This window comes from Ambystoma mexicanum, chromosome 12, assembly GCF_040938575.1.
Source record: "Ambystoma mexicanum isolate Mex_15411 chromosome 12, UKY_AmexF1_1, whole genome shotgun sequence".
In the NCBI taxonomy this organism is placed as follows: Eukaryota; Metazoa; Chordata; class Amphibia; order Caudata; family Ambystomatidae; genus Ambystoma; species Ambystoma mexicanum.
In genome coordinates, this window is record NC_090936.1 from 590,746,341 (window position 1) to 590,769,490 (window position 23,150).

The window sequence follows — 23,150 nt, forward strand, 5'->3', positions numbered from 1 at the left end:
GGACTGGTGTTGTATGATATCTCGCTCCCCCACAACAGATTGCTGGAGAGCCCAGAAATTTGCTGTGGGGGAGCCAGATATCAAACTACACTGGCAATGCGTGCTTCCGTCGCCGCTCGCCTCTTCTTCCTCCATGGTCAAGCAAGGTGGGGGCACAGAGGGAGAGGGGTGCAGGGGGAGCCAGCAATGCAGTGATCCGGCTGCCCTGCTCACCTGTCCCCACACATTAGTCTTTGTGGGTCCAAAGGGGCGAGCGACTGACAAAGGCCTGAAACGCTTGCTTCCTGGCGGTCCCTCCAACTGTGGTGCAGCGGTCTGAGCCGAGAAGTGGCATCCCTTACCAGGCAATAAGATGCTGGCAGCACCAGCAGGAAGCAACAACGCAGTGTGGACACGCAATCCAAATGCAGGAAAGCGCACGTCCAGGCTGCATTTATTTCCTGCGCTCCCATCACATTGCACTGACTGAGCATGTATTTTCTCTTTTCCCGCTGTCCTGGATCACATGCCCCACAGATTGAAGACATCTGCCTACAGTATGGCTATTTTCTAGGGCTAAATACTCATTGTTATCTTGCTGGCAAGACAACATAGGAGTTCGCATTTTCACTGTATACTAGCAAAGCAACATCCAGGCACCTAGTCAGTGAGACAACGCAGGTAAATCAAGGAAGTCGCAGGGAAATGAAGGAAGTCGGTCCTATACAGAGAGAAAGAAATATGGGGGGTAGAGGGGTCAAGAAAGACATCTTGTGGTACAGACTCAGGCTGATACAGGTCAATGCACTGCCTGGCAGCACTGAGCGGTAATGTCAGGCACATCTCCCTGCAATGTTCAGAACCCCTCACATCATAAAGGCAGTAAAGTTACAGAAATCATACCAAGGGAACTACATGCCGTCATAGTGAGCCCATTGCTTTTTAACAGTGAAAGCCGTGTTGCGCAGACAGCGGCAGCGCTGGTCATTGGGCCGGTTCTCGCCAGATCCGAGATCTGGCACCAGATGTGTAGCCAGATCGCGGGATCCGGCCAGAGTCAGCCGCCGCAAACCCCAAACCCAGGCTCTGCACTGGGTTACTTTGGAAAATAAATAAAGAAAAGAAAGCGGCAGCACAGAGTAGGGGGCGGAGCAGCTCATTGCCGCCATGAGCGCTCTGATGGTTCCGCCCCCCTACGTGTACACAGCAGGACTTTGATACAGGTCACAGCTGCAGGAAAAGAAAACTGTAACTTCCTCTGGTGACCCTGTGCAGGGTGCACAGGGTCACCAGAGGAAGTTAGAGTCCTCAGCCATGACCTGGTTTATTTATGCAATGCTTGTCGGATACTTGTATCCGACAAACATTGCATGAATAAATAAATACCCCTATTATCATTTAAGCTATGCCACACAATGCAGCCACCCAACTGCTTTCTGTTGTAATGTGTCTTGCTAGCTGAGTGGCTGACATCACGGCTAAATGGAATGTAGTGATGTCAGTGTGAGTGGAGTGTTGGTGTGTTGTTATCTGAAGGGGGATTCTATGCTTGGCAGTTGGAGGTATGCTGACTTGGAAAGGACATACCAATGTTTTGTTCCTGGCATTGAACTACAATAAATCTACTTAATAACTTACTTGCTGGCTCGGGTGTTCATCAGCTTCCAAGTTATTACACTGGCGACGAGGATGGGATGCTGTCGAGGAGGGGACAGTCTGAAGCCAGGAAACATTGCCCTCCGTTGAAACCATGTCCTGTCAGCGGGTTTAAGTCCTGGTATCTCCACCGGTTGCAGATGCCTTTCAGCGGGCCGGGTGGCGCTGAGCTAAGGATCTGTTTGGCACACAAGTCAGTGTGCGGCGCACTTACAAACGTGTCGGCACACAGGTCGGTGTGCAGCGCAGTTTTTTAGTCCCTAGGTGCACTTTTGGGGCCTGGTCGGCACACAGGTCGGTGTGCGGGTTCCTAGGAGTGGCCTCATGTTCCATCGGCCAAGTCCCAGCGTGCCTTCTGCATCGGTTTCTGACTCCGGTTGGTGTTCGGAGTGAAATCAGGGGCTGGCAGAGGACTGTTAAGAGAGGAGGCGGCTCTTGGCATGTGCACGGGGTGGGCTTCAAGTCCCTCCTAGTGCGGTATGCAGAGCGCCGGGACACTTGGATGTGAGACGTCCCTGTATGCTGTTGGGTGCCGGATGGTTCGTGTTGAGGACCACATCTGTGTTGGGCCTGTAGAGCAGCTTCAAGTGTCGGTGTCCACGGAGGTTGCCCTGCGTGCACAGATGGCGGGTTCCCTCTCATCCTATTCCAGGGAGGGGCGGAGTAGTAGTGAACGCTGCAGAGCCTGGAGCAACTCTGGTGACGTAGTGTGTCACCTGGAGGTACTGTTATGTGGGTCATACGCGTGCCGACACAGGGTGGAGTGCGAGCGCGTTCACGAAGGCGTGACGGAACGCGTAGAGGTAATGCCGTTGCCTTTGTTGCGACGTGCGTTCCAGCGTAGGCTGCTGGAACGCACAGGAGACTTTCGTTACGTTGCTAGTTTCGAGCACAGCGTATACGTGGAAGAAGTGTCCATTGGCTGTGGGAAGCAACCACGGGGACACCTCAGGATATTTGGAGAATTTCATGATTGCGAGCGGCATTCCATGAATGTCTAGGGTGATTTGATCATCCGTGTGTGCGCATCGGGAGAGCGCAAGCCTTACCCTCTATGGGTCGATGGCATCGGCATGGAGTTTGGTAAGATGGACAGCCGTGTGATCGACGTTGGGTGTTTTGAGCTCGAGTCGGAGACACTAAGAGATGAGCATTTGTTGTACTGCAAGTCTGGCAGGCCCGGAGCAATGGAGGATTAGTCTGCGCCCTATTGCTGGACTTGTGGTGGTGCGTGGACCTGGGACAGGTTGGGTTTCGAATCTTTGCACTTTGTTACGAGGAGGAGGACGTTTCCGTTCAAGATGAACATTTTTCACTGTGAGTTTGTTATAATTGTTGCCGGCTGTATTTTGGATTCCAGTGTGTGTGTATCATGGGTCCGTGTGAGTGTGTGTGGATGCGCGCGCTGGATGTTTGCATGAGTGTAGTGGCTGTCTGTCAGGGTTGTGGTTGTTGTATGCTACAGGTGAGTGAGACTTAGTGATATGTTGATGTACTGAAAATTGCTATGTATTTTTTTTTGTTGTGAATAACTATTTCTTCCAGGTGGACTGAACATTGAACTTTTAGGCTTTGGACTTGTGGGTGGGGGCACTCACATGTTATTATCACAGTAATGTCTGCATTAATCTGCCAAAGGCCTAACATTTTTTTTACAGGTTGGGTGCCATTTGGTTTTGGATGGACTCGTGAGTGGGGGTGCCCGCGGGTGATTATGGCTTATCGGGCAGTCATTTCAATCCAAAAGTGCTTAAAGACATTTATCATCCTAATTGTTCAGTTATGTTATGTCTAATCTTTGGTAGCACTGAATATGCATGTGAAAGTCAATGTATCTTTTAGCATATGTGTATATGGAGAGTGGAGGTGACTCTATCCTTGTTGTGTGTGTATGTGAGCTGTGCTATTGTTACAGTGTGCCTCTGTTTGGGGTTTCCAATAGCAACATGCAAGGTGGGGCCATTGAGTAGGTCCCATGTTGGTGAAGAGTCCTGCTGTTTTGCAGGTGGTTGGACCAGGGGTCCAAGCTGAGTAGAGTGTGTCCTGCGTTCGCGCAGGAGGCTGGACCTGGGGTCCATGGTATGTGGTAGGTGTGCAGCGGGTGGCAGTAGGCTGGACCTGGGGTCCAAGGTATGTGGTAGGTGTGCTGCGGGTGGCAGCAGGCTGGGCCTGGGGTCCAAGGTATGGAGTGGTGTGCTGCGGGTGGCAGTAGGCTGGACCTGGGGTCCTAGGTGAGTGGCAGGTATACTGCGCTGTGCAGTAGGCTGGACCAGATGTCCGCGGTGGTTGGTGTGGGTGTTTGGTGTGTGTCTGGTTTAGGTGGTTGGTCCTGGTTGTGTTCCGCATTCTTGCGGGTTTGCGTTCTCTATGGTTCAGGGTTTGGTAGTGTTGTGGTACCCTCAGGGGTGCTGTGGTGAACTGTTTCGTTGTTGTGCTTGTTGTTGCTCCGTTGAGCTGTATGGGTCGTGCCCGGGGGTGGCAGCCCTGGTGTCCTAGGGGGCAGACTAGGACGGGAGGATGTTTGTGCACTTAGGGTTTAGGAGCGTTAGATAGTTATCTGTGAGGATGCTGGGTCGTGGCAGGACCTAGGTTTAAAGGGGCAGCTTGGAACAGGTGGAGGTGCGTAGTTTTTTTTATTTTTGTGTCTCGAAGGTTGTTCGTTTCTGTTCATGGAAGGAGTGAGCCCTTTGTACACTGCGTTGGGTTCCTCTCTGTTGTTATAAAGGGAGGAGTGGAAGTGGTGTTGAGTTGTGGTGTTAAGTTGTGTTGGGTGTAGGACTTGGTTTAAGGGTTTGGTTGACCCAGGGTGTCGTGTTGCCTAACGTGTTGGCACAGTTGTTAGTATTCTGGGGGTGCCATGTGGGTTTTATTGGGTTCATATCCCTTTGGTGGAGCACTTTCCTGTTTCCTTGATCTTCCTTGGAGCGTCCGGGGGTTTGGTGTTCTCTGGGGGCAGTTTCTTGTCGCCAGTGGTGTTACTAGTTGGTGCATTGCGTGCTGGCCACACGTACATGTAGGGGGTTTTGTCTGGTGGTGGTTTTCGTGTGATCTTTCTCTGTTTCCAACAAAGTAAAGGAGGGAGAAGTGTTGTAATGTGTCTTGCTAGCTGAGTGGATGACATCACGGCTAAATGGAATGTAGTGATGTCAGTGTGAGTGGAGTGTTGGTATGTTGTTATCTGAAGGGGGATTCTATGCTTGGCAGTTGGAGGTATGCTGACTTGGAAAGGACATGCCAATGTTTTGTTCCTGGCATTGAACTACTGTAAATCCACTTAATAACTTACTTGCTGGCTCGGGTGTTCATCAGCTTCCAAGTTATTACACTTTCAGAGGGGAGCTGCACCGGGTGTGGTTCAAGTAAAAGAAAACGTTGCTTATGGTGAACAGAAATCATCAGGTTTTAAGAATGAGGTTGCAGGACAATCCCTCGGTTTAATCCAGGATTTCACCACAGATTATCTGCTCTTTCACCATTAGCTAGAGTAATTGCTCTTCTTAATGATTCTTTCACAGTCCGCTTAAAATACTCCTCTGCATCAGCTCAGATCACAGAGTAGACTAACATTGCTGTTGGTAGTTTAAGTGCACAGATGGCTGGTTCAGTTTGCTCCCGTGTACATGTGCGGGTCAGACTGGGCCATAAAATTGTCTCGGGCACCAATGAAAAAGTGGCCCATAGTTGTAAACGGCAATTTATTCCTTTTCTAACCCTGTTTGGATAGTACCAAAGGGGGGAAGTTTATTTTTCATAAAATGGGATGCAAATTGTGCATGTTAAAGAATATTTACTCAGCAACACTGGTCAAAACTATTATTCACATAGTGAAGTAACATCAACAGTGCCATGGAAGTGGTTTAAAGTGGAATTGATATATAGTTTGGAAAAGAAGCAGCATGAAAGAAATTGCGGCGTTTTAAACTATTATTTTGGACATTTCCTTTGATCGAAGGTCAACTGCCAAAACGAACTAAATCCACCTGTACGTTAAGTAAATCTCAACCAATGCACATTACAAACCCCAAAATACACAAAAATACCCCCCCAATATTGCCTCACCCCTTTGATGCACATTACATATCCTCAGAGTACACTGAAATAACGAAAAAAACAAAACTGAATCTGCCTGTACTTTAAGTAAATCTCACCCCTGATGCACATTACAAACCACCAAAATACACAGAAATACCCACTTGCCAATATTGCCGCTCTGCATTAAAGTAACAATCAACAAGAGATAACTTTAAGATTTACCAGAAACCAAATAACAATCAAGTATACCAAATGTGCTCCCGCAACCAGTGCTTAAAGTGGGCCGGGGCCTGCTGGGGCCGGGCCCCGGCAGTCTCCAAAAAGTGGGACTGAGCCGGGGCCCTGCCGGGGCCCCATCCTACCGCAACATTGGCAGGATGCATTATCCCGTCGCGGCCGCAGCCTCGACGGGATGATGCGCCTGCAATGAAGTCAGGCAAGCTGACAGAAGTGGCAGCCAGCTGCCACTTCCGTCAGTCATAGTAACTGCATCTGGTGACCCCTCACGCGAGAGGTCACCAGAGGCAGTTACTGTCCCTTTGTTTCCCCAGGTCACCGAGGCGTCTTTAACCCTCAGCGACATATTTCAAGGTTTATAAAAGATGGCTTTGAAAGTACACATTTCAAGCCATCTTTTATAAAGCTTTGCCGACGGACAATTTTGTCCGTAGTCAAAGTTTTATAAAAGATGGCTTGATTTGTGTACTTTCAAAGCCATCTTTTATAAACCTGAAATGTTTAAAAAAAGATGACCTGAAAACTAGGCAAACCGTAGGGTATGCACACAAATATATATACATTTTATATATTTGTGTGCGTACCTTACTGTGGTTTGTGTACTTTGCAAGCCATCTTTTATAAACGTAGAAATAGGTTACATATTTCTATGTTTAGAAAAGATGGCTTGCATAGTACACAAACCATAGTAAGGTACGCACACAAATATTTAACATTTATATATATTTGTGTGTGTGCCCTACGATTTGCGTACTTTTTAGGCCACGCCCCTCACAGCCACGCCCCCAAACGAGGGCGCCCCTCGATTTCTTACCCCACTTAAAGCCCTGCCCGCAACCCTTGCCTTCCCGCTCATGCAAAAAGATGACAAAGTGAACGTTCCACCCCACGTGACGCAGAGCAGCCTACGTGATGAAGTGGACGTTGAAACCCACGTGATACAGAGCAGCCCAAGGGATGAAGTGGAGGCGGGCTTTCTACGGTCAGTTTCTCGAATGGGAACTAGACACTACACTTTAGGAAACGTGCATGCCCAGTTTCCAGGCAGCATCAGGTGAGTGCATGCGATCCAGCTCTTTTGGTCTATTTTATATGCATTTTTTTTTTAAAGCATCCATCAACTTAGACGTTCTCACCCATTTGTTATATTGTTAAGAGGTGCCCTTTTGCAACCTCTAGGAATGCACGTTGAAGCTGTAATTCCTTATATTGTTCTTATCGCTTGTTGAAATTAAATATTTTAAGTACGTGATTTTCTAAACATCTGGTTTTGAAATTACACGGGGCAGCCTGTTGTTGGCATATAGACACAGTAGCTGCTCCGAAGCTCATTTACGGTGCGGTTCAGGCTCTACAATGCTCGCAGACGCAGTAACGGCTGTGCAGCTACTACACATACCGTGCTCTGGTGTAAGACACTACATATATAATAATACCTGCACAGGCTAATGCTCGCAGACACAGTAACTGCTGTGCAGCTACTACACATACCGTGCTCTGGTGTAAGACACTATATATATATATATATATATATATATATATATATATAATACCTGCACAGGCTAATGCTCGCAGACATAGTAACTGCTGTGCAGCTACTACACAGACCCTGCTCTGGTGTAAGTGACTACATATCTAATAATACCTGTGCAGCTGCTATACAGACTGTGCTCTGGTGTAAGTCACTACATATATAATAATACCTGCACAGGCTAATGCTTGCAGACACAGTAACTGCTGTGCAGCTGCTACACAGACCCTGCTCTGCTGTAAGTGACTACATATATGCGAATACCGGCGCAGACTAATGCCCGCAGACACAGTAACTGCTGTGCAGCTACTACACAGACCCTGCTCTGGTGTAACTGACTACATATATAATAATACCTCGGCAGGCTAATGCCCGCAGAGGCAGTAACTGCTGTGCAGCTACTACACACACCCTGCTCTGCTGTAAGTGACTACATATATAATAATACCTTGGCAGGCTAATGCCCGCAGAGGCAGTAACTGCTGTGCAGCTACATAGACCCTGCTCTGGTGTAAGTGACAGTCACAAAGTGTTTGTGTAGGGGTGATGGAGTTCTTTCTCGGAATTCTTTGCCGATTCTTGTGGCGTAGTGGTTTTTTTTTTTTTTTTTTTGCTTTGAGGACTGTTCCTTTGTACAGTTTGAGTTGTCTTTGATATTTTATTTAGTCTTGTCTGGTGTATTCTCTCCATTTTGCGGTTGTTTTTTAGGCGTTTTTTCAGTTCTTCGAACCATTTTGCTGCCAGTTTTTTTGGTGTTGCTTTGAATGTTTTAGCTGGTGCTAATTGGTCAATGGCCTTGGTGATCCAATTGTTAAGTGTGTCTTCTGTTGTATCTTTGTATCGGTGGGATCTCTTTCACCTAGGTTGTCGTGGTAGGTTGATAGCATGGCGGCCTCGTCCGCTAGTTTTGTTGCATGGGGTTGTAAGAAGATGGTCTGTAGATCAGTAGGAATACTATGTTGGATTGGTCGTTCAGTTCTATCTTGATTAGAGGGATTCATAGTCTTCCGCGTTGGTTGTGATGATTCGAGATGCTCAGGCGTGTTTTTTTGTGTATAATTGCAGTTCCACCTCCTCTTCGGTTTTCTCTGTTGGCGTGTATTAATTTATAATTGTCGTGTACTGCTTCGTTCGCGGTGACTTTATAGTTGTCTGATAGCCAGGTTTCTGTAAGGAAGAGCATGTCTGTGCCTCCTTCGCTTAGGAGGTCATTGCTTTCTGTTGAGTGTTTTGCCATGCATCTAATTTTGAGGAGGCTGCAGTGTAGTTTGCTGGATTTCCATTTTGTGTTGTTAGTATTGTTTGTTCTGACCGGTGTGTTGTTGTTTGGGTTTCCGTTCCAGGTGGGTTTTTCACGTTTGAGTCTTTTGGGTGGGGTGGTTCTTTGTTGGTCAGTCTTTGTGGAGTAGACCGATAAGGTTTATGGTGGGGTTGGTTTGTTTCCGGGTGGTAAATAGGGGAGCTACCCCTCTGTTGTTCCAGTTTTGGTGATATAGGGGGTGTAGAGCGAGGGTGATGGTTTCCAATTTGTTCCTTGTTCTGGTTGGGGTATTGTCCATGTTGGAGACCAGGTTGGGATGGTTTATTTGTCATCCGTTTGGTGTCCTGTTTGGGTCTGTATTCATGAAGCTTGTTGGCTGTCGGTTCGTTATTGCTGTGCTGTTTTTGTTCACCATGTTGTCGTATGTGGACAGGTAGCAAGCATTTTAGTCTGTCTTTGCTCTGTTATATGTATGTCTCCTTGGGCTATCTCAGATGTTTGTCGAGTTTTTGGGGTTGTGGGATCATGCGGGCCCATGCCTTCCTGAGTGGTTTGGGATTTCTTATTATTTCTGTTGTCATTTCTAGCTTCTTTGTCTTTCTTGTGGCGAGGCATGATGTGTGGGTTGTGTTCCTTAGTGGGTGTCCTCTTTCGATTGGTGTTTTTCATGGTCTTTTGGGTTTAGTCGTTGCTGTTTGTGGTTTGTTGTTGCTTGTATTTGGTAGGTTGTGGGTAGTTGGGACCTCAGTTGATGGGACTTTGTGGTTCCGTTTGTTTATTGCTTCTTTCTTTTCTGGATCCTTTTCTTTTGTTTTTTTTTTATCCTGGAGGTACTTTTCATTATGGTTGTTGATTATTGGGTTTTGCGCAAAGCAAACATGAATACTGTGTGAAGGAATGATGTGAATACTGGCATATATTGGTGCAGTCATGTTGGGGAGAATTCTCATTTCTGTGCTAATTCCCTTCAGCCTTAGAGACCCCAGCTCTTTTGCTGGCTGTAGGACTTTTTAATTTTAACCCTGGAGTGGGTGAGACCCTTTTCCCACTGCCTCATGTGTTTTGACCTCGAATGTCATCTGATCGGTACTTTGGGTCTAGGCCAATTTTACCGAAAATAAATGGTCGCAATGACCAAAAGTTCTAAAAATGCTACCACCAAAGGTTCGAACACCAAAAGTTTGAACCTTTGGTGGTAGCATTGAAAAAAAAAGGGGGCTGCGGGGATGTCCCCTGCATCGCCCCGCTCACGATACTTCATGGTATAGTGAGCAGGGGTTGCACACCCCTGCAGCCTTCCGTTTAAAAAAAAAAAAAAAAAAAAAGATAAGGCCCCTGCAGCGCCGGTTCCCGATCACGGAAGTGAAAGGGAACTGGCGCTGCAGGAACCCAGCGTGAAGACAAGGTAAGTGGGGTTTGTTTATGTTGGGGGTGTGTAATGGGTGTGGGTGTGAGTTTGTATGTGTGTTCGCATGAGAAAGGTGCAAACTTTTGGTAGTTCGCACCATTCTCATGCAAACATTTTGCCTGCGGTACTTTCAGTCGCGGGCAAATCACTGCAAATCGTACTTTGCCCAGTATTTAGTCATGCCCTTTGTAAGGATGATTTTTTTTTTTGCTCAAGTTTTGAGAGATCCCTATGCTTTTTTGTTTGCTTTTCATGGTGTCTTGACTCTTATGCTTCCCATTGAAACTGATCCAGGTCTCGGTGGGAATGCTATTCATATGATTGTGGACCTTTTGGGGACCTTTTTGAACTAAAAGAATTGGGGGCTATCAACAAAAGCACTCTATCTCTAACCCTCAACAGCACCCACCCACGTGTCTGACCTCTCTTGGGCTGCTTAAATCGAGCTTTGCAAGCCACCCATGTCCTAGAATGACAATATGCACACATGCATCCCCTAATCTAAACCCCCTAGAATTTTCCAATCACATTGACTGCGGTCACCAAGGGCGTTCAACCAAGGAAAAGCGCATTGAGGCCACACAAGTGGGGAAAGAGCACTATATAAATAACAAAATACAATACTGCCAGTTCTAGACTTATTGGTCACAGTACTTGCCTTTGCCCGTTCTCTACAGTTATAACCGCCTACATTGCCATCATCCTCAGTTTTATCATATATTAATTGAGTCATGGACCCCTTCCCACCTGGGAGGTGGGGTTTGGGGGATGTCAGTACTGTGACGAGGAAGAGTAGAACTAGTAGTAATGAAGATTACCAGTAAGTATTCCAACCATTACCTCCACACCCTTCTTCTTCGTCACAGTGCTCACCTTTGAGAATTCCCAAAGCAATATTTATTGCGAAGGGCTAAATGATAAACCACTCTAGTAATTGTGCTTGTCCTGCACCCTCCACCAATTTTTATTCAAACAGAACCCCAGAAAACCCATCCTTCTTTTGGTGAGTTTACGAAGTTAGCATACCCAATCCAAACTAAGTGGACCCAGGATCATCCACATTCAGTTTGTAATGCCGAATGAATTTATTTGGAGTAGCCTAAGTGGCTGCTTTGCAGATCTCTTGAAGGGCCACTCCCTGAACACTGGCCCAAGAAGAAACCATGCCCCTGGTAGACCTTTTCCGGGATTTGGCCCCTGGCCTGTAAATCCTTCTGTTGTAGGCCTTCAAAATAAATCTCCGTAACCCACTTGCTGATAGTCACTGTGGAGGCCTTTTTGCCAGCATGACTAGGCCCAGAAGTCACCAGCAAGTTATCAGTCTGTCTGAAGTAGTCAGTGCTTTGGAGATGTTCCAGGACAGCACTCATACAATCCAGGCAATTGAAGGCACGCCACTGCACCCTCACACCAGAAAAAAAGTATTTAGGAATGCATCAGCAAAGGACTCTTGTTGCCACGAATGTTCTGAGGTCCGTTGGAATAGGCAGTACGTTATAAGCACAAAAAGCGCCACTAATCATACTATACAGTACAATTCTACAATATGGATTGGCGGAGGCCTATAGATGTAGGGCCTGCTCCATATGAGATTGCCAGGCCATTGGTCCATCTTCATCTGTCCATCTCGTTTCACGTGGGTTCTACTGGGCTCGTCATCCGCAGTGAGCTGACCTTACAATTAGCTACTCTTAACACACAATGGTATTCTTACGATTGTAACAATGCGCCTGGCAGATACAGGGATGGGCTCGGGGGAGAACCAAGGTTACACTAACACACCCTTCACTTGTTCCAAGACCGATCAGCAACTCCAAAGTTCCTCCACCTTAGTTTTGAGCTATATTTCTGATGCCACCCTGCACTTTGCTGCACAAATCACATGACACATTCCTGAGGGCGTGATAGCTGTAAAGGTTTTATGGTCAGTGGTCTGGGCTCGCATGGTACTGTTGCATGTGGGGGTCATGGAATGAAAGCATGACAAAGACATATTTCACATGTGGGGATAGTTGGGGGCAAGAGGGCCTTGCTATCTGTTCTGTGGGATGGTACTGCCAAGAGGCACTCTGCTCCCTTCTCATGACCTTGCATGGCGCATTCATTCCAGGCGTGAGGGCCTGTAACCTTGTGAACAATGGAGGAGGTTTTGGATCTCGCAGACCAGGCCAAGGTGGGGGTGGTGTTCGCGCTCATGCAAGGGGCCTAATCCTAATACACGGAATACTGTTTGCTGCGCTTTGGTCTTACTTCTAAGATGCCTGACGTTTGCCATGATTGCATTTACACCCGTATCTTCCATATTACTTATACTACATGAACCCAGGCACTTGCACCCCCCCCAACCCCTTTGTGTCCCCCTGCTCCCTGAATGCACTCTATTAGCATCTACTTCTTGTTCAGTATCCCCTAGGGGTGGGAAGACCCTCTCTCCTTCCCAACACAATGCCAATCTCTTTCCTCCTGAGAGGTTGGGTTTGTACAAAGCCGGGAGCACAACCTCCTGGGATGTATGACATTTAGACATCCCCTTGGCGAGAATGTTGGATCAGACTTCAGGACAATCATGTCCTACCGAACTAATGGATGGAGGCCTGCAAAGTACAGCACAGTTTTCCCCTAATCCTCCTGCTGAAGTGCTGGCAATGAGGAACGTGGCGCAGAGAATAAGCAGTCGTAAATCCAGTGACTCCAGGGGTTCAAAGGGTTCTTTTCGTAGCATCTCCAGTATCGAGGGACGGTCTCAAGGAGGATCCCTGAGGGAGTCGTGCGTCTGGAATTGGTAAGCCCTCTAAGGAAATTCGACACCAAAAAGTCTCCCTCAGCAGTCAGGGACCAATAATCCCTAAAGCGCTTAATGGCAGACCATTGTGTCCTCAGTGAAGAGACTGCCAAGCTCTATGAAGCCCCTTCATGTAGGAACTGGAGAATGACTGTGATCCCAAATTCAAATGCTGTAAGATTGTTCCTACCGCACCAGGCCACAAAATGTGCCCAGTGCTGATCGAATACCTGGATGTTGGAGATCCCTCATTTCAACTTCCATACCGTCCATTGAATTAGATGGTAATTATCAGTCATGCTTCTGGGGATCTCTCAAGGGGGGGGGCATTTGGGGATTAACCACTTCCAATTCAATTGCATCTTTATCAGGGCCGGAAGCCATCTTCTTGCCCAAAAGGGGACTACCAAGATTATAGTATCCTCGCTGTCCTTGATCCTCCTGAGAACCCTTAATAAGAGAGGAATAGGAGGAGTGGGGGTGTATAGTAACTTCCATGCCATTCTGACAGCATCTCATCCATTCCCCAAGCCTCTGGCAAGTGGAAATCCAAAAGGAATTGGGCATTGAGCGGGTCCATCCAAGGGGTCTCGAATCTCTGACAGATCTCTAAAAAGACCTGACTCCTCAGTGATATTTTTCCTATACTCGCAAGTTACCTGTTGAGCCTGTCCGCAGTCAAGTTTTCCACACACCGAATGTGAACTGCCTACAGGGATATCAAGGTTTTCTCTGCCCACAGACATATCTTTGTGGCCAAGAGATGTAAGCTATTGGCCCTTGTGCTTCCTGACGATTTGTGTAGGACACTCCTGTGGAATTGGCTGTCTCCACTGTCACTGATCAATTTCTAACAACCCAGTGGAAGACCCTTAAGGCCCTCCCCATTGCCGCTAGCTGTTTTCAGTTGGAGGACCTGAGGAGATCCAGGTGCGTCCACGTTTCCTGGTGAGCTAGGTTGTTTGTGTTGGCACCCAACCCATGCCAATGGCGTTGGTAGTAAAAATGATCTTTGGGGACTGGAGCAACTTTACTGGGATCTGACAGAGAGCCCCACAACTGTAGGCTTTTCCGCAGAGGTGTGGTTATTGGGATGAGACTACGTTCTGCGATGACGGATCCCAGTATATCAGAAGGTGGCTCAATAGGGGCTCCAGATGTAGCCCTGCCCATGGGACCATGAAAACACAATAAGCCATGTGCCCATGGAGAGTCGGAGGAGTCCTAGCTGATACTCTGTCCCTTTTCAATATTCACCTTGAGAAGGTGAGTCCACTAGACCGCTCTGTCCAGAGGGAGATGAGCTCTCGCCTGCACTGTGCAGAATGTGCTGCTATAAATTGTAAGTCTCTGGTTGGGAATAGGGGCCATTTGTCCTTGTTTTTCAAAGAAACCCATTTGGACAGCATTAGAGAAACTCTGTAGATGTTGGAGTGTCAATGTCCTCACAGTGCTCTGACAAACCAATCGTCCAGATAGGGGTAGACCTGGATTCCCTCTAGCTGGAGAGCAGCCACTAGTGGGGCCAAGGGTTGGGAAAGACCATGGGGGCTGATTTCAGTCCAAATGATAGTACTCTGAATTGGTAATGATTCAATCCCATCGTGAATCAGGTATTTCTGATGGATCCTGAGAATCAGAATGTAATCATACATATCCTGGAGATTGAGTGTTGCCATCCTGTTCCCTTTCTGAACTGCCGGGATGATTTAGTGTATTGGCTCTATCTTAAAGGAACCAGTCCTGAAAAAAATCATTTAGAGTCTTTAGGTCTATGCTGAGAGGAAGTATGCCATTGGGTTTTGGGGCAAGGAAAATCGGTGAGTAGAATCCTCGTCCCTTCTGTGACTTCGACAGCATGGTAATCCCTTTCTTTGGCAGCAACTCCTTGATTGCCAATTGCATGGCCTTCTACCTTGCTCTGTCCCTCTTGATACTGGGCTTCAAATTATTCCCAAGTCCTGGGGAATAGATGAGAATTCAATCTGATAGCCTAGCTATGCCGTCTTCTTTGCCCATATGTCTGAGACTAACTGGCCCCACACCTTTTTAAAGTGGCCCAGTCTCTCCCCCTCCCCCCCCACCCGCCATCTGTAATTTTCTGGGGTTCTGACTCTTGGGAGGGGACCTCGTCTTTCTGAAGGCCCTCTGAAATATAAGTCTCTTCTGAACTCCTCTGGATTCTTAGGTCTTCTTGTGGCTCCTAAAACCTGTCAGGCCTAGTCTGGAGGCACTCTTCTTTCTTAATTTGTCCACATGCTTGTCTGCCTTGGATACTCAGTACGCTTTCTGTTCTAACATGTCACCAAATAATTTTGCCCGCAGGAAGGCAAGTACGCGGGTTGTTGGTGTCCCGCTGGGGGTTCAGGAGACTGCTCTCTACCGTTGCTGTTTGGCACCTCCCACCTGCTGCTGCTTGCCTGCTACATAATCCCCGGCTTCCCCTGCAAGGCTGAAGCCTGCAGGGAAACCAGGGAAGGCAAGGGCACAGGGTGTTGGCGTCCCAGTGGGATGTGCGCGCCCCCATCCTGGCACCATTGGACGTTCCTTTCATCCTACTTGCACAGACTGATGCGAGGCGTACTTCACAGCCGAAGTTGCACCCCCCCCCCCAAAAGCGGGTTCAGGGGGGATTTCAAAGGATGGTAAACAGCAAGGCAATAGTGAGTTTAAGGACCATTCATCACTGTTAACACTGAGCCTTTCAAACACACCTTTGCCATTTTGTTGCATGTTTTTACGTTCTCTGGAATTAGTGTGTCCGACGCCCCACGGCCTAACCCGACTTCGACAGTACACCTGCCCATATTTGATCATGTCAGCCCCGCCTATTAAGACACTAGAGGGTGTGCCTTCATTTTTTCCTGTTTCTGACTCTGCAACTGACCCTGAACCTAGCACTGGCTACGAATTGGGGCCAAAAAGGAAATTATTAAAGCGCAGGGGAAAGAAGCAAACCCCTGACCTACCCACCGCAGGTCTGCTAAGTGCAGTTGGGCTGGAGCCCTGGAGACTAACAGTCACCGGTGGCCCCAGTTCTAATTCCTTTGGCTAAGCTCATCTTTCAATCAAAGAAATACAGCAGTTTTTGCCCCCCTCCTGCCCCCAACAATCCATCCAGCCTGGCCGGTGGGGGTGGCACCGCTGATGCTGCGGTCGCTACTGTGGCCACTACAGTATCCCCCATCACATTCTGTCAAACTGCTGCTAATACCTGCTCTAAAATCCAGGAAGGGGGGGGGTGCTGTCTGCTATTTTGCCCCATAGGCCATCTATAACCAACAACTGTCCCTTTGTCCAGTTGCCTCAGGTCTACATGCTGCCACTGTTGGCAGTGGCGGTGAAGTGCACTCAAATCTCACGTTTGCAAAGACCGTTGGTGCCAGAGAACCAATGGCCCAAATGGAATCTGTGGGAGGGGGCATACTTTATAAGGGGCATGATGCTATTGTGGGGGCCTGGAGCAAGAACTTGATGGCCATGAGTCCAGGGGAAAGCCCCCTGCCCTGTTTACCCAGGCCATTTGTCCACAACCATCTGGGCCCAAGCTCTTCTTCCACCTTAGATGAGCACCCTAATGAGGCCTGTTCTGCCCATGGCTGCAATTGTAACTACAGGCAAGTCCTTGCAGAGCTAATGGATATCAAAAGGCTCCTGCTAACATTGATCGATGCCCAAGGGAGGGAGAGAGGGAGGTGGTACCAGCCCTCGGCCGTACGGAGGTCACAGCCCTATGTAACCATCCAAAGGAGCTGGAAACACATGTTACCACAGACCACCTCGCTGTCGTAACAAACTCTGCCATCGCATAGATGCCACCGATATTGCGACATAGGCTCCAACCCATTGCGCAACTCATGGATTTTCACTTGGGCAACAAAATCACAATGAACAGGATGTATGGCAGCCGTTACTAGGGATCTCAACAAGCCATTCCGTCCCCAACCTTTATATGCAACTTTTAACCAATGTGGGGAATAATGGCCCTAATGATTTTTCTTTACAATGATGATCCTTTCTTTCCAATGATGATTGGAAAGAAAGGAGAGGCACAATATTGCTGTTTGGGGTGTCAAAATTGGAACCCAATCAACGGGAACCAATGGATGCGCTGCTAAATAAATGCCTGCATTGGCTCCGGACAGCGGGGGGCTGTCCTTCTGCACCCTAGGAAGACATAGCAAACCTTTTTAGACTTAACTATGAGGGACATTCCATCAGTGACCTTGTGAAGTTGGGAGTTTTGGGACTGGAGGGTGGCCAATGGTGTGCTGGGCTGGGAAGGGAAGGTGGCCGACAAACAAACAAAGTAGCCTGATCTGTGAGTCTCCATCCTCTCCCTGGTATCATACACACCTCTGGAAACGTTGACTACAACCCTGTACACTCAGGTGCAAATGTATTCCCATTAGGGAGGAGGTCCATAGTCAACAAATATGGCACAGGGATCGTGTATCGGTGGTTGTAGCGCAATGTCCGATTGGTTTTTTTCTGTTTACAATGTACATTGGTGATTTTTTTTTGTTACTATTTTACACAAAATCTTAAAACATGTACATAAGAGTGAGTTTGCACTAAATTCACAAAATCAGAGATTACAGAGCACATTTAATTTCAAAGCATTTTATCATAATTCTGTAAAAGAACCCACCCCCACAACTCATCTCCATTACAAATACAAGAAAAAAACAGCACAATAGACGAGACCAACCCCCTCCCACCACCCATCCCAGAACTTGTGTTTTATAGGTGATTTTGTTTTGATCTATTTATTTTTTGATATTTTTTTTTTCTTTTTTTCTCTGTTAGGATGTACTTTGATGGCCTTATGCCCGAATAAAGTTTATTTGATTGATTGAATCAATTGAAATCAATCAAATGAAATCAAGCTCATTGAAAGGGGAGCTTCATATCTGTGTATTTTTGGGATCCCTTTGGTTTCCAATCTCGACGATGAATGTGTTGACATCAAGAAACTGTGTCGTACCCCTCACACCATCATAGAACAGGTCTGACATAAATTCCTCTGTTTTCTGCATATCAGACCGGGTGGTGGTGCAGTCATACCTGCCGTCCAAAGCCTTGTTCAACTGCTGGAATCCCGCCAGCACTGTTTCTGCGGCATAAGATCCATATGTATTTGCCATTAGGGAGAGATGGGACGCTTAGTAGGATTTTTCCAGGGCAGCATCAACCTTCTTGTCCACTGCTTCCTCTGCAGATATTGCACACTGACCCACCAAGCTAGCGATGATCTCGTCAACCTCTGTTCTGACTGTGGCAGCTTGCCCTTTTCTCCTTTAAGGGGGTACAGTTTAGCCATTAACCTGGGCATGGAGATGCGTTCCAGTCCTTCAATTTTCTTAAAATCGTATTCTTGATGTGCAGAGTTATAGGAAGGCTTGTCTTCTGGATATGCTTATGTCTTATCTTGGGGTCAACACCAGGACTTCATGTATCTGTAAGACCAGGCCCATATGCTCCATATCCAGATACATTCCCGTGGCCTCATGTTCTTTGGAAGACAAGGAAGTAGGGGGAGAAGAGCATGGAGAAGTAGAACAAGAGGAGGATGAAGGATAGGGGGTCCTTTTCCTTTCCCCCTTCCTTTTGTAAGCCCTCTATTCCTCCAGGATCCCTATCGGGAGATATTTTAATTGCTGTTTGGAGACCTGTTTCCTTTGCCCTGCCTTGGGCTTTTCTTTTGTCAGGTGTGCCCCCGAAGGAGGATTCTTCAGTTCCCTCCAGATGCTTGTGCTTATCAGTACGCTTACTTATTGTGGCACGCTTCTACTCGCCGGTAGCGTTGCCTAGCAACCCTCCCCGGCAGACATGACCTAAATGGGTCCTTCTATTATTATTTTTTTTTTGTTTGCTTTATTTTTCCAGCGCTGGGGCCCTCTGCATAGCGCATCCATGTTCAGAATCCAATCATGCCTGAAAAAAAGGAGTGGCTCTGCATCCCCTCATTGCCCGCCTCCCGGGTACAGGCCCAGAACAAGTCCCGGGAGAGCTGACCAAAACGACATTAACTGTTGTCTATGAAGTGCTGTGTGAAGACCACAAGAAATAAAATTGAAAAGAAACAAATCATAATATCAGTAGAATATACTAAATAGTTACTGAATTAATAACTGACTAAGCTCTGAAGAAGCTCAAAGCGGGAGGGACGATATTTTATATCCTGAACCCACTCAGGGAAACGCCTGTAGGCAAAACTGATTTGAATTCAGTATGGGCATGTGAAGTCATTGTAATTTATGTATTTATTTTTGATATGGTGAGTTGTGCACATTTAGCGTTGCAACTCGGAAAACAGAATAATTTCTTTAGAAAAGATTTATGATGTGCAATTTGTGATTTTAGTAGAATAGAATGTTTGTGTGACCTTTTGATAAGTCATCTCAGAACAACAATATTGCCTTTGTTTGATTTTACTTTAAATTATTGTGTGACCCAAGTGTGCTGATTGCTTTTTATGAGGAAGAAAATATCATGCAAACTGTGCGTTGCAAATAAGCCTACATGAAAATAAAGGAGAAAGTTTGAAAAGGATTTTGTTTGTGATGCGTGTTAATTGCCTTGAAAGAAGGAATGGATCTTGCCGAAGCTTTGCAAGTTCTTTCACAAGAAAAATGCACCTCTTGTAGTTCTTATCAAAACATAAAAACGTATTTGAGCATTGTCACAAACAATGGGCATTCCAATTAACCATCACTAACAAAGCTGATGCCATGCAGTTCTGGGGTTGAGCGCATTTCTGTTCGGTCCAGTAGGTTAAGTTAGGTCAGGTAGACAGCAGGTCTAGCAGGATTTTAAAGATTCCTCAAGGCCTGCTTGGGTGCATGTAGATCCAGTTACAGAGGACTATAGTCCATGATTGAAGAAAAAAGGTCAATTGGAATTTATTTGGACTCAACTGTGGCAGTTTTCAAAAGCAACATGTAATAAAGAACAAACGGTGCATGATGGGCTTGTGTTTTGCTTTTTTGCCCATGATTACTTTTAAATCTTTTCCACTGGAAAACACCAAATAGAAGTTTTGGAACTGCAAAGCTAGGGAGCAACTGTGGCCCAGTCAGGAATAAAATGCGTGAAAGTTAAATGTGGATGGAGAACTAAGGGAGGGACAAATTCCAACTTATGTTGAAGGCCTGGCACCCTTAAATGTGAGAAGCTCAAGAGATCAGATTGAGGAGCACTGGAGCGATCACATTTCCAAATTGAGCTTATGCAATGGAATAATTTAAACGCTGTTCGAAATTAACTCCAATACCATGTGATGAATGCTTTATATGAAAGAATACCATGTACAAATGATACTATGCTAACAAACATACAAGGGCAAAGACGTGCATTGGAGCCCAGATGACAAATTAGTCATGAAATACATATAAAGTATAAAATAGGTTATTCAACTTGAAGAAGACACCCGTGGGCATTACGTAAATATCACAGTTGATGTGAGACCCGATACCTGAAACCTGGCCATACCCAGCACTGCCACCTACCTTCTCGGTCATCTGACCCATGAAGCATGTGTTAGTGGAGGCTTTCGCCACTACTTTCCTTCTACATCTTTGGCTGACTCACACTCTGACACAGCCGTCTCTAACCTTCACCTCTCTATCTCTAACATTCTTGACTTCCTTGCCCCTGTCATGAGGATCCGCTTGAAGCCCACATCAAGTGCAACCCTTGGTACAAGTCTGACCTTGCCACCCTTAAACGCAAGTGTAGGGTGGCTGAAAGGAAGTGGAGGGCATTAGGTGTACCCTCTGACAAACTGGCCTGCCGACTGCTCCAAAGGCAATACAGACTCTCCTCTCTAAGAAGAGAGCCTACATCCAAGCCCGTGTCTCTGCGGCATCTAACAACTCGGCCGAACTTTTCAAAATCTGCAAGGAGCTGGCCAGTCCTGCTGCTGTCGCAACCTCTCCTGTTCCTTCCCAGGCCCTCTGCACGTCCCTAGCTTCTCATTTTACCACTAAAACTCAGGACATCCTGTCCACTCTCTCTTCCTCTTCCTCCTCTTCCACCTCTGTCACCCCTGGCCCGTCTTCGGCCGCTTCCCCCTCCTCCTTTCTCCTGTTCACCCCTGACATTGTTTCTAGACAAGTCAATCTATGAAAGTCTCGTCAAAGCAGGTTTTCTCCTGGCTCATCCAGAACCATCAATGACCACATCGACACCCTGGTTTCAGCCTTGGCCGATTTCTGCAATCACTCCAGGAACCTTCCCCTCCCCGTTCAGCACTCCCTAGTGCACCTCCTTCTTAAGAAGCCCTCTGCCGATCCTTCCTCTCTGGCTAACTATTGCCCGATCTCCATCACTCCTTTCCTGGGCAAACTCCTAGAAAAGCTGGCCATTTCCCAGCTTAATCTGCATATTGAATCTGTTGGTTGTCTCCACAACCATCAGTCTGGCTTCATAGCTGCCAGAAGCACAGAGACTGCTCTCCTGAACACCTGTGAAGACTTGCTCTCTAATCTTGACACTAACCTTCCTTCTGTCCTCATTCTCTTGAATCTATCCTCTGCTTTTGACAGTCAACCATGCCATCCTGCTCAACCGTGATGAGCAGGATGGCATGTGATTACCTGGGTCTCACTGATCAGGCCCTGGCCTGGCTGACCTCTTTCCTCTCGGACCGACCCTCCCAGGTCCAACTTGGGTCCTTCCTCTCCTCTGTCTCACTCTCTACCTGTGATGTTCCCCAGGGGTCTAACCTTTCTCCCTGGGTGTTCAACCAATACCTGGCCCCTCTCGCCCACCGCATTGCTGCTCTCTGCCCCAACTTTCAGTGCTATGCAGATGACACTCGGCTCATTTTCAGGCTCCCCTTTGCCGCCTCTTCTCCATCTCTCATCCCGGATTGTCGGTCTGCAATCCAGGAGTGGTGTGCCGCCAATGATCTCTGCCTTAATGCCAGTAGGATGGAGATCCTCATCGGCACACCTGCACCTTCCTTTCCTGTCACTCTCTGGCCGGCCTCCCTTGGCCCTCTTCCTGCTCTCACCTGTGAGGCTAAGAACCTCTGAGTCATATTTGACGCCACACTCTTTCTCTCCTCAACATCTCTAAGAAGTCAAATTACATCTTAGTGAGGACAGAGTCAGTATTGCCTTTGGAGCAGGCGACAGGCCAGTTTGTCTGAGGATTCCAGCCATTTCCTCTAAGCCACCCTACACTTCCATTTAAGGGTGACGAGGTCTGAGTCATACCAGGAGTTGTACTTGGCTTTGGGCTTCAAGTGGATCCTCATGACGGGCAAGGACATCAAGAGTATCTGAGATAGAAGTGTGGAGCATGGAAAGGGCTGTGTCAGGATGTGAGTCAGCCAGAGGTGGAGGAGGGGGAGAGAAAGTGGCAGCGACAGCCTCAACTGACACACGCTTCATGGGTCGGATGGCCGAGAAGGTGGGTGGCAGTGTGTGGGTTGGCTCGGCCTGAGGGGTAGAGTATGAGATGAGAGGAGAAAGTGATCACTCCAGGAGAGAGGACAGGTGAGTGGGTTAGAGAGGGGGAGGTCTGAGGAGAGCAGAATATCCAGAGTGAGTCGGGCCAGAGGGAAGAATAGAAAGAGTTGCAGAGGTCGCGAAAGAGTCCAGAGGAGGGACAGGAAGCATCCAGGTGAATGTTGAAGTCTCCAAGGAGGGGGAGTTGAGTGGTCGAGGTCATGAGGGAGGAGGAGAGGTCCGCCCACTCGGAGCGGAAGGTCGTGGTCAGGCCAGGTGGCCGGTAGATAGTAGCCACGGTGAGAGAGTGGCAAGGAGAGAGAGGCCTGCAAACAAGGCATTTGAAGGAGGAGTAGGCCTGCATAGGAATGATGGAGGCAGAAATCCACTCTGGGAAGGGAAGAGCAAGGCTACACCCCCACCGGAATGGTTGGATCTGGGGGTGGAGAGGATCTTGAAGCCATCACGGAGCAGAGTGTCAAAGATTGTGACAGAGCTGGCCGTGAACCATTTCTTGGTGAGACCAAGAACATCAAGGTCGAGTTCTTCCAGAAGACGGCAGATGTCAGAGCAGTGTTTGACAGCTGAGCGAGTGTTGAGGGTGGCAATATGGAGACGGTTGCCAACCTTGAAAGACTTCCGGGGCAGGGTACAAATCGGAGGTACTCCCTGCGGAAGTGTAAAAGGAGCCTGAGGGAGGGCAGAAGAGGAAGGAGTAGAGGGCAAGATAGCCAAGGAGGCAGATGAAGGCACCAGAGAGGAGGCAAGGAAGCCAAAGAAGGGAGAGAAGGGACAGCAGGACAGGA

At 47.6% G+C, this 23,150-nt stretch overlaps 1 protein-coding gene across 5 annotated transcripts in view; it reads left to right on the plus strand.

Moving 5' to 3' along the window:
* Nucleotides 1-23,150, plus strand: part of RAD9A (RAD9 checkpoint clamp component A) — a 902,871-nt gene that overhangs the window by 448,333 nt on the left and 431,388 nt on the right. Inside the window, exon 1 of one of the 5 annotated variants that reach the window (XM_069628953.1) lies at nt 6,824-6,958. The exons of 2 other annotated variants lie outside the window; for them this stretch is intronic. The gene's annotated coding sequence lies outside the window, so the exon portion shown is untranslated. Of the gene's footprint in view, nt 1-6,823; nt 6,959-23,150 lie in introns of those variants that run through there. 2 more of the 5 variants (XM_069628957.1, XM_069628958.1) reach the window with 2 other exon arrangements.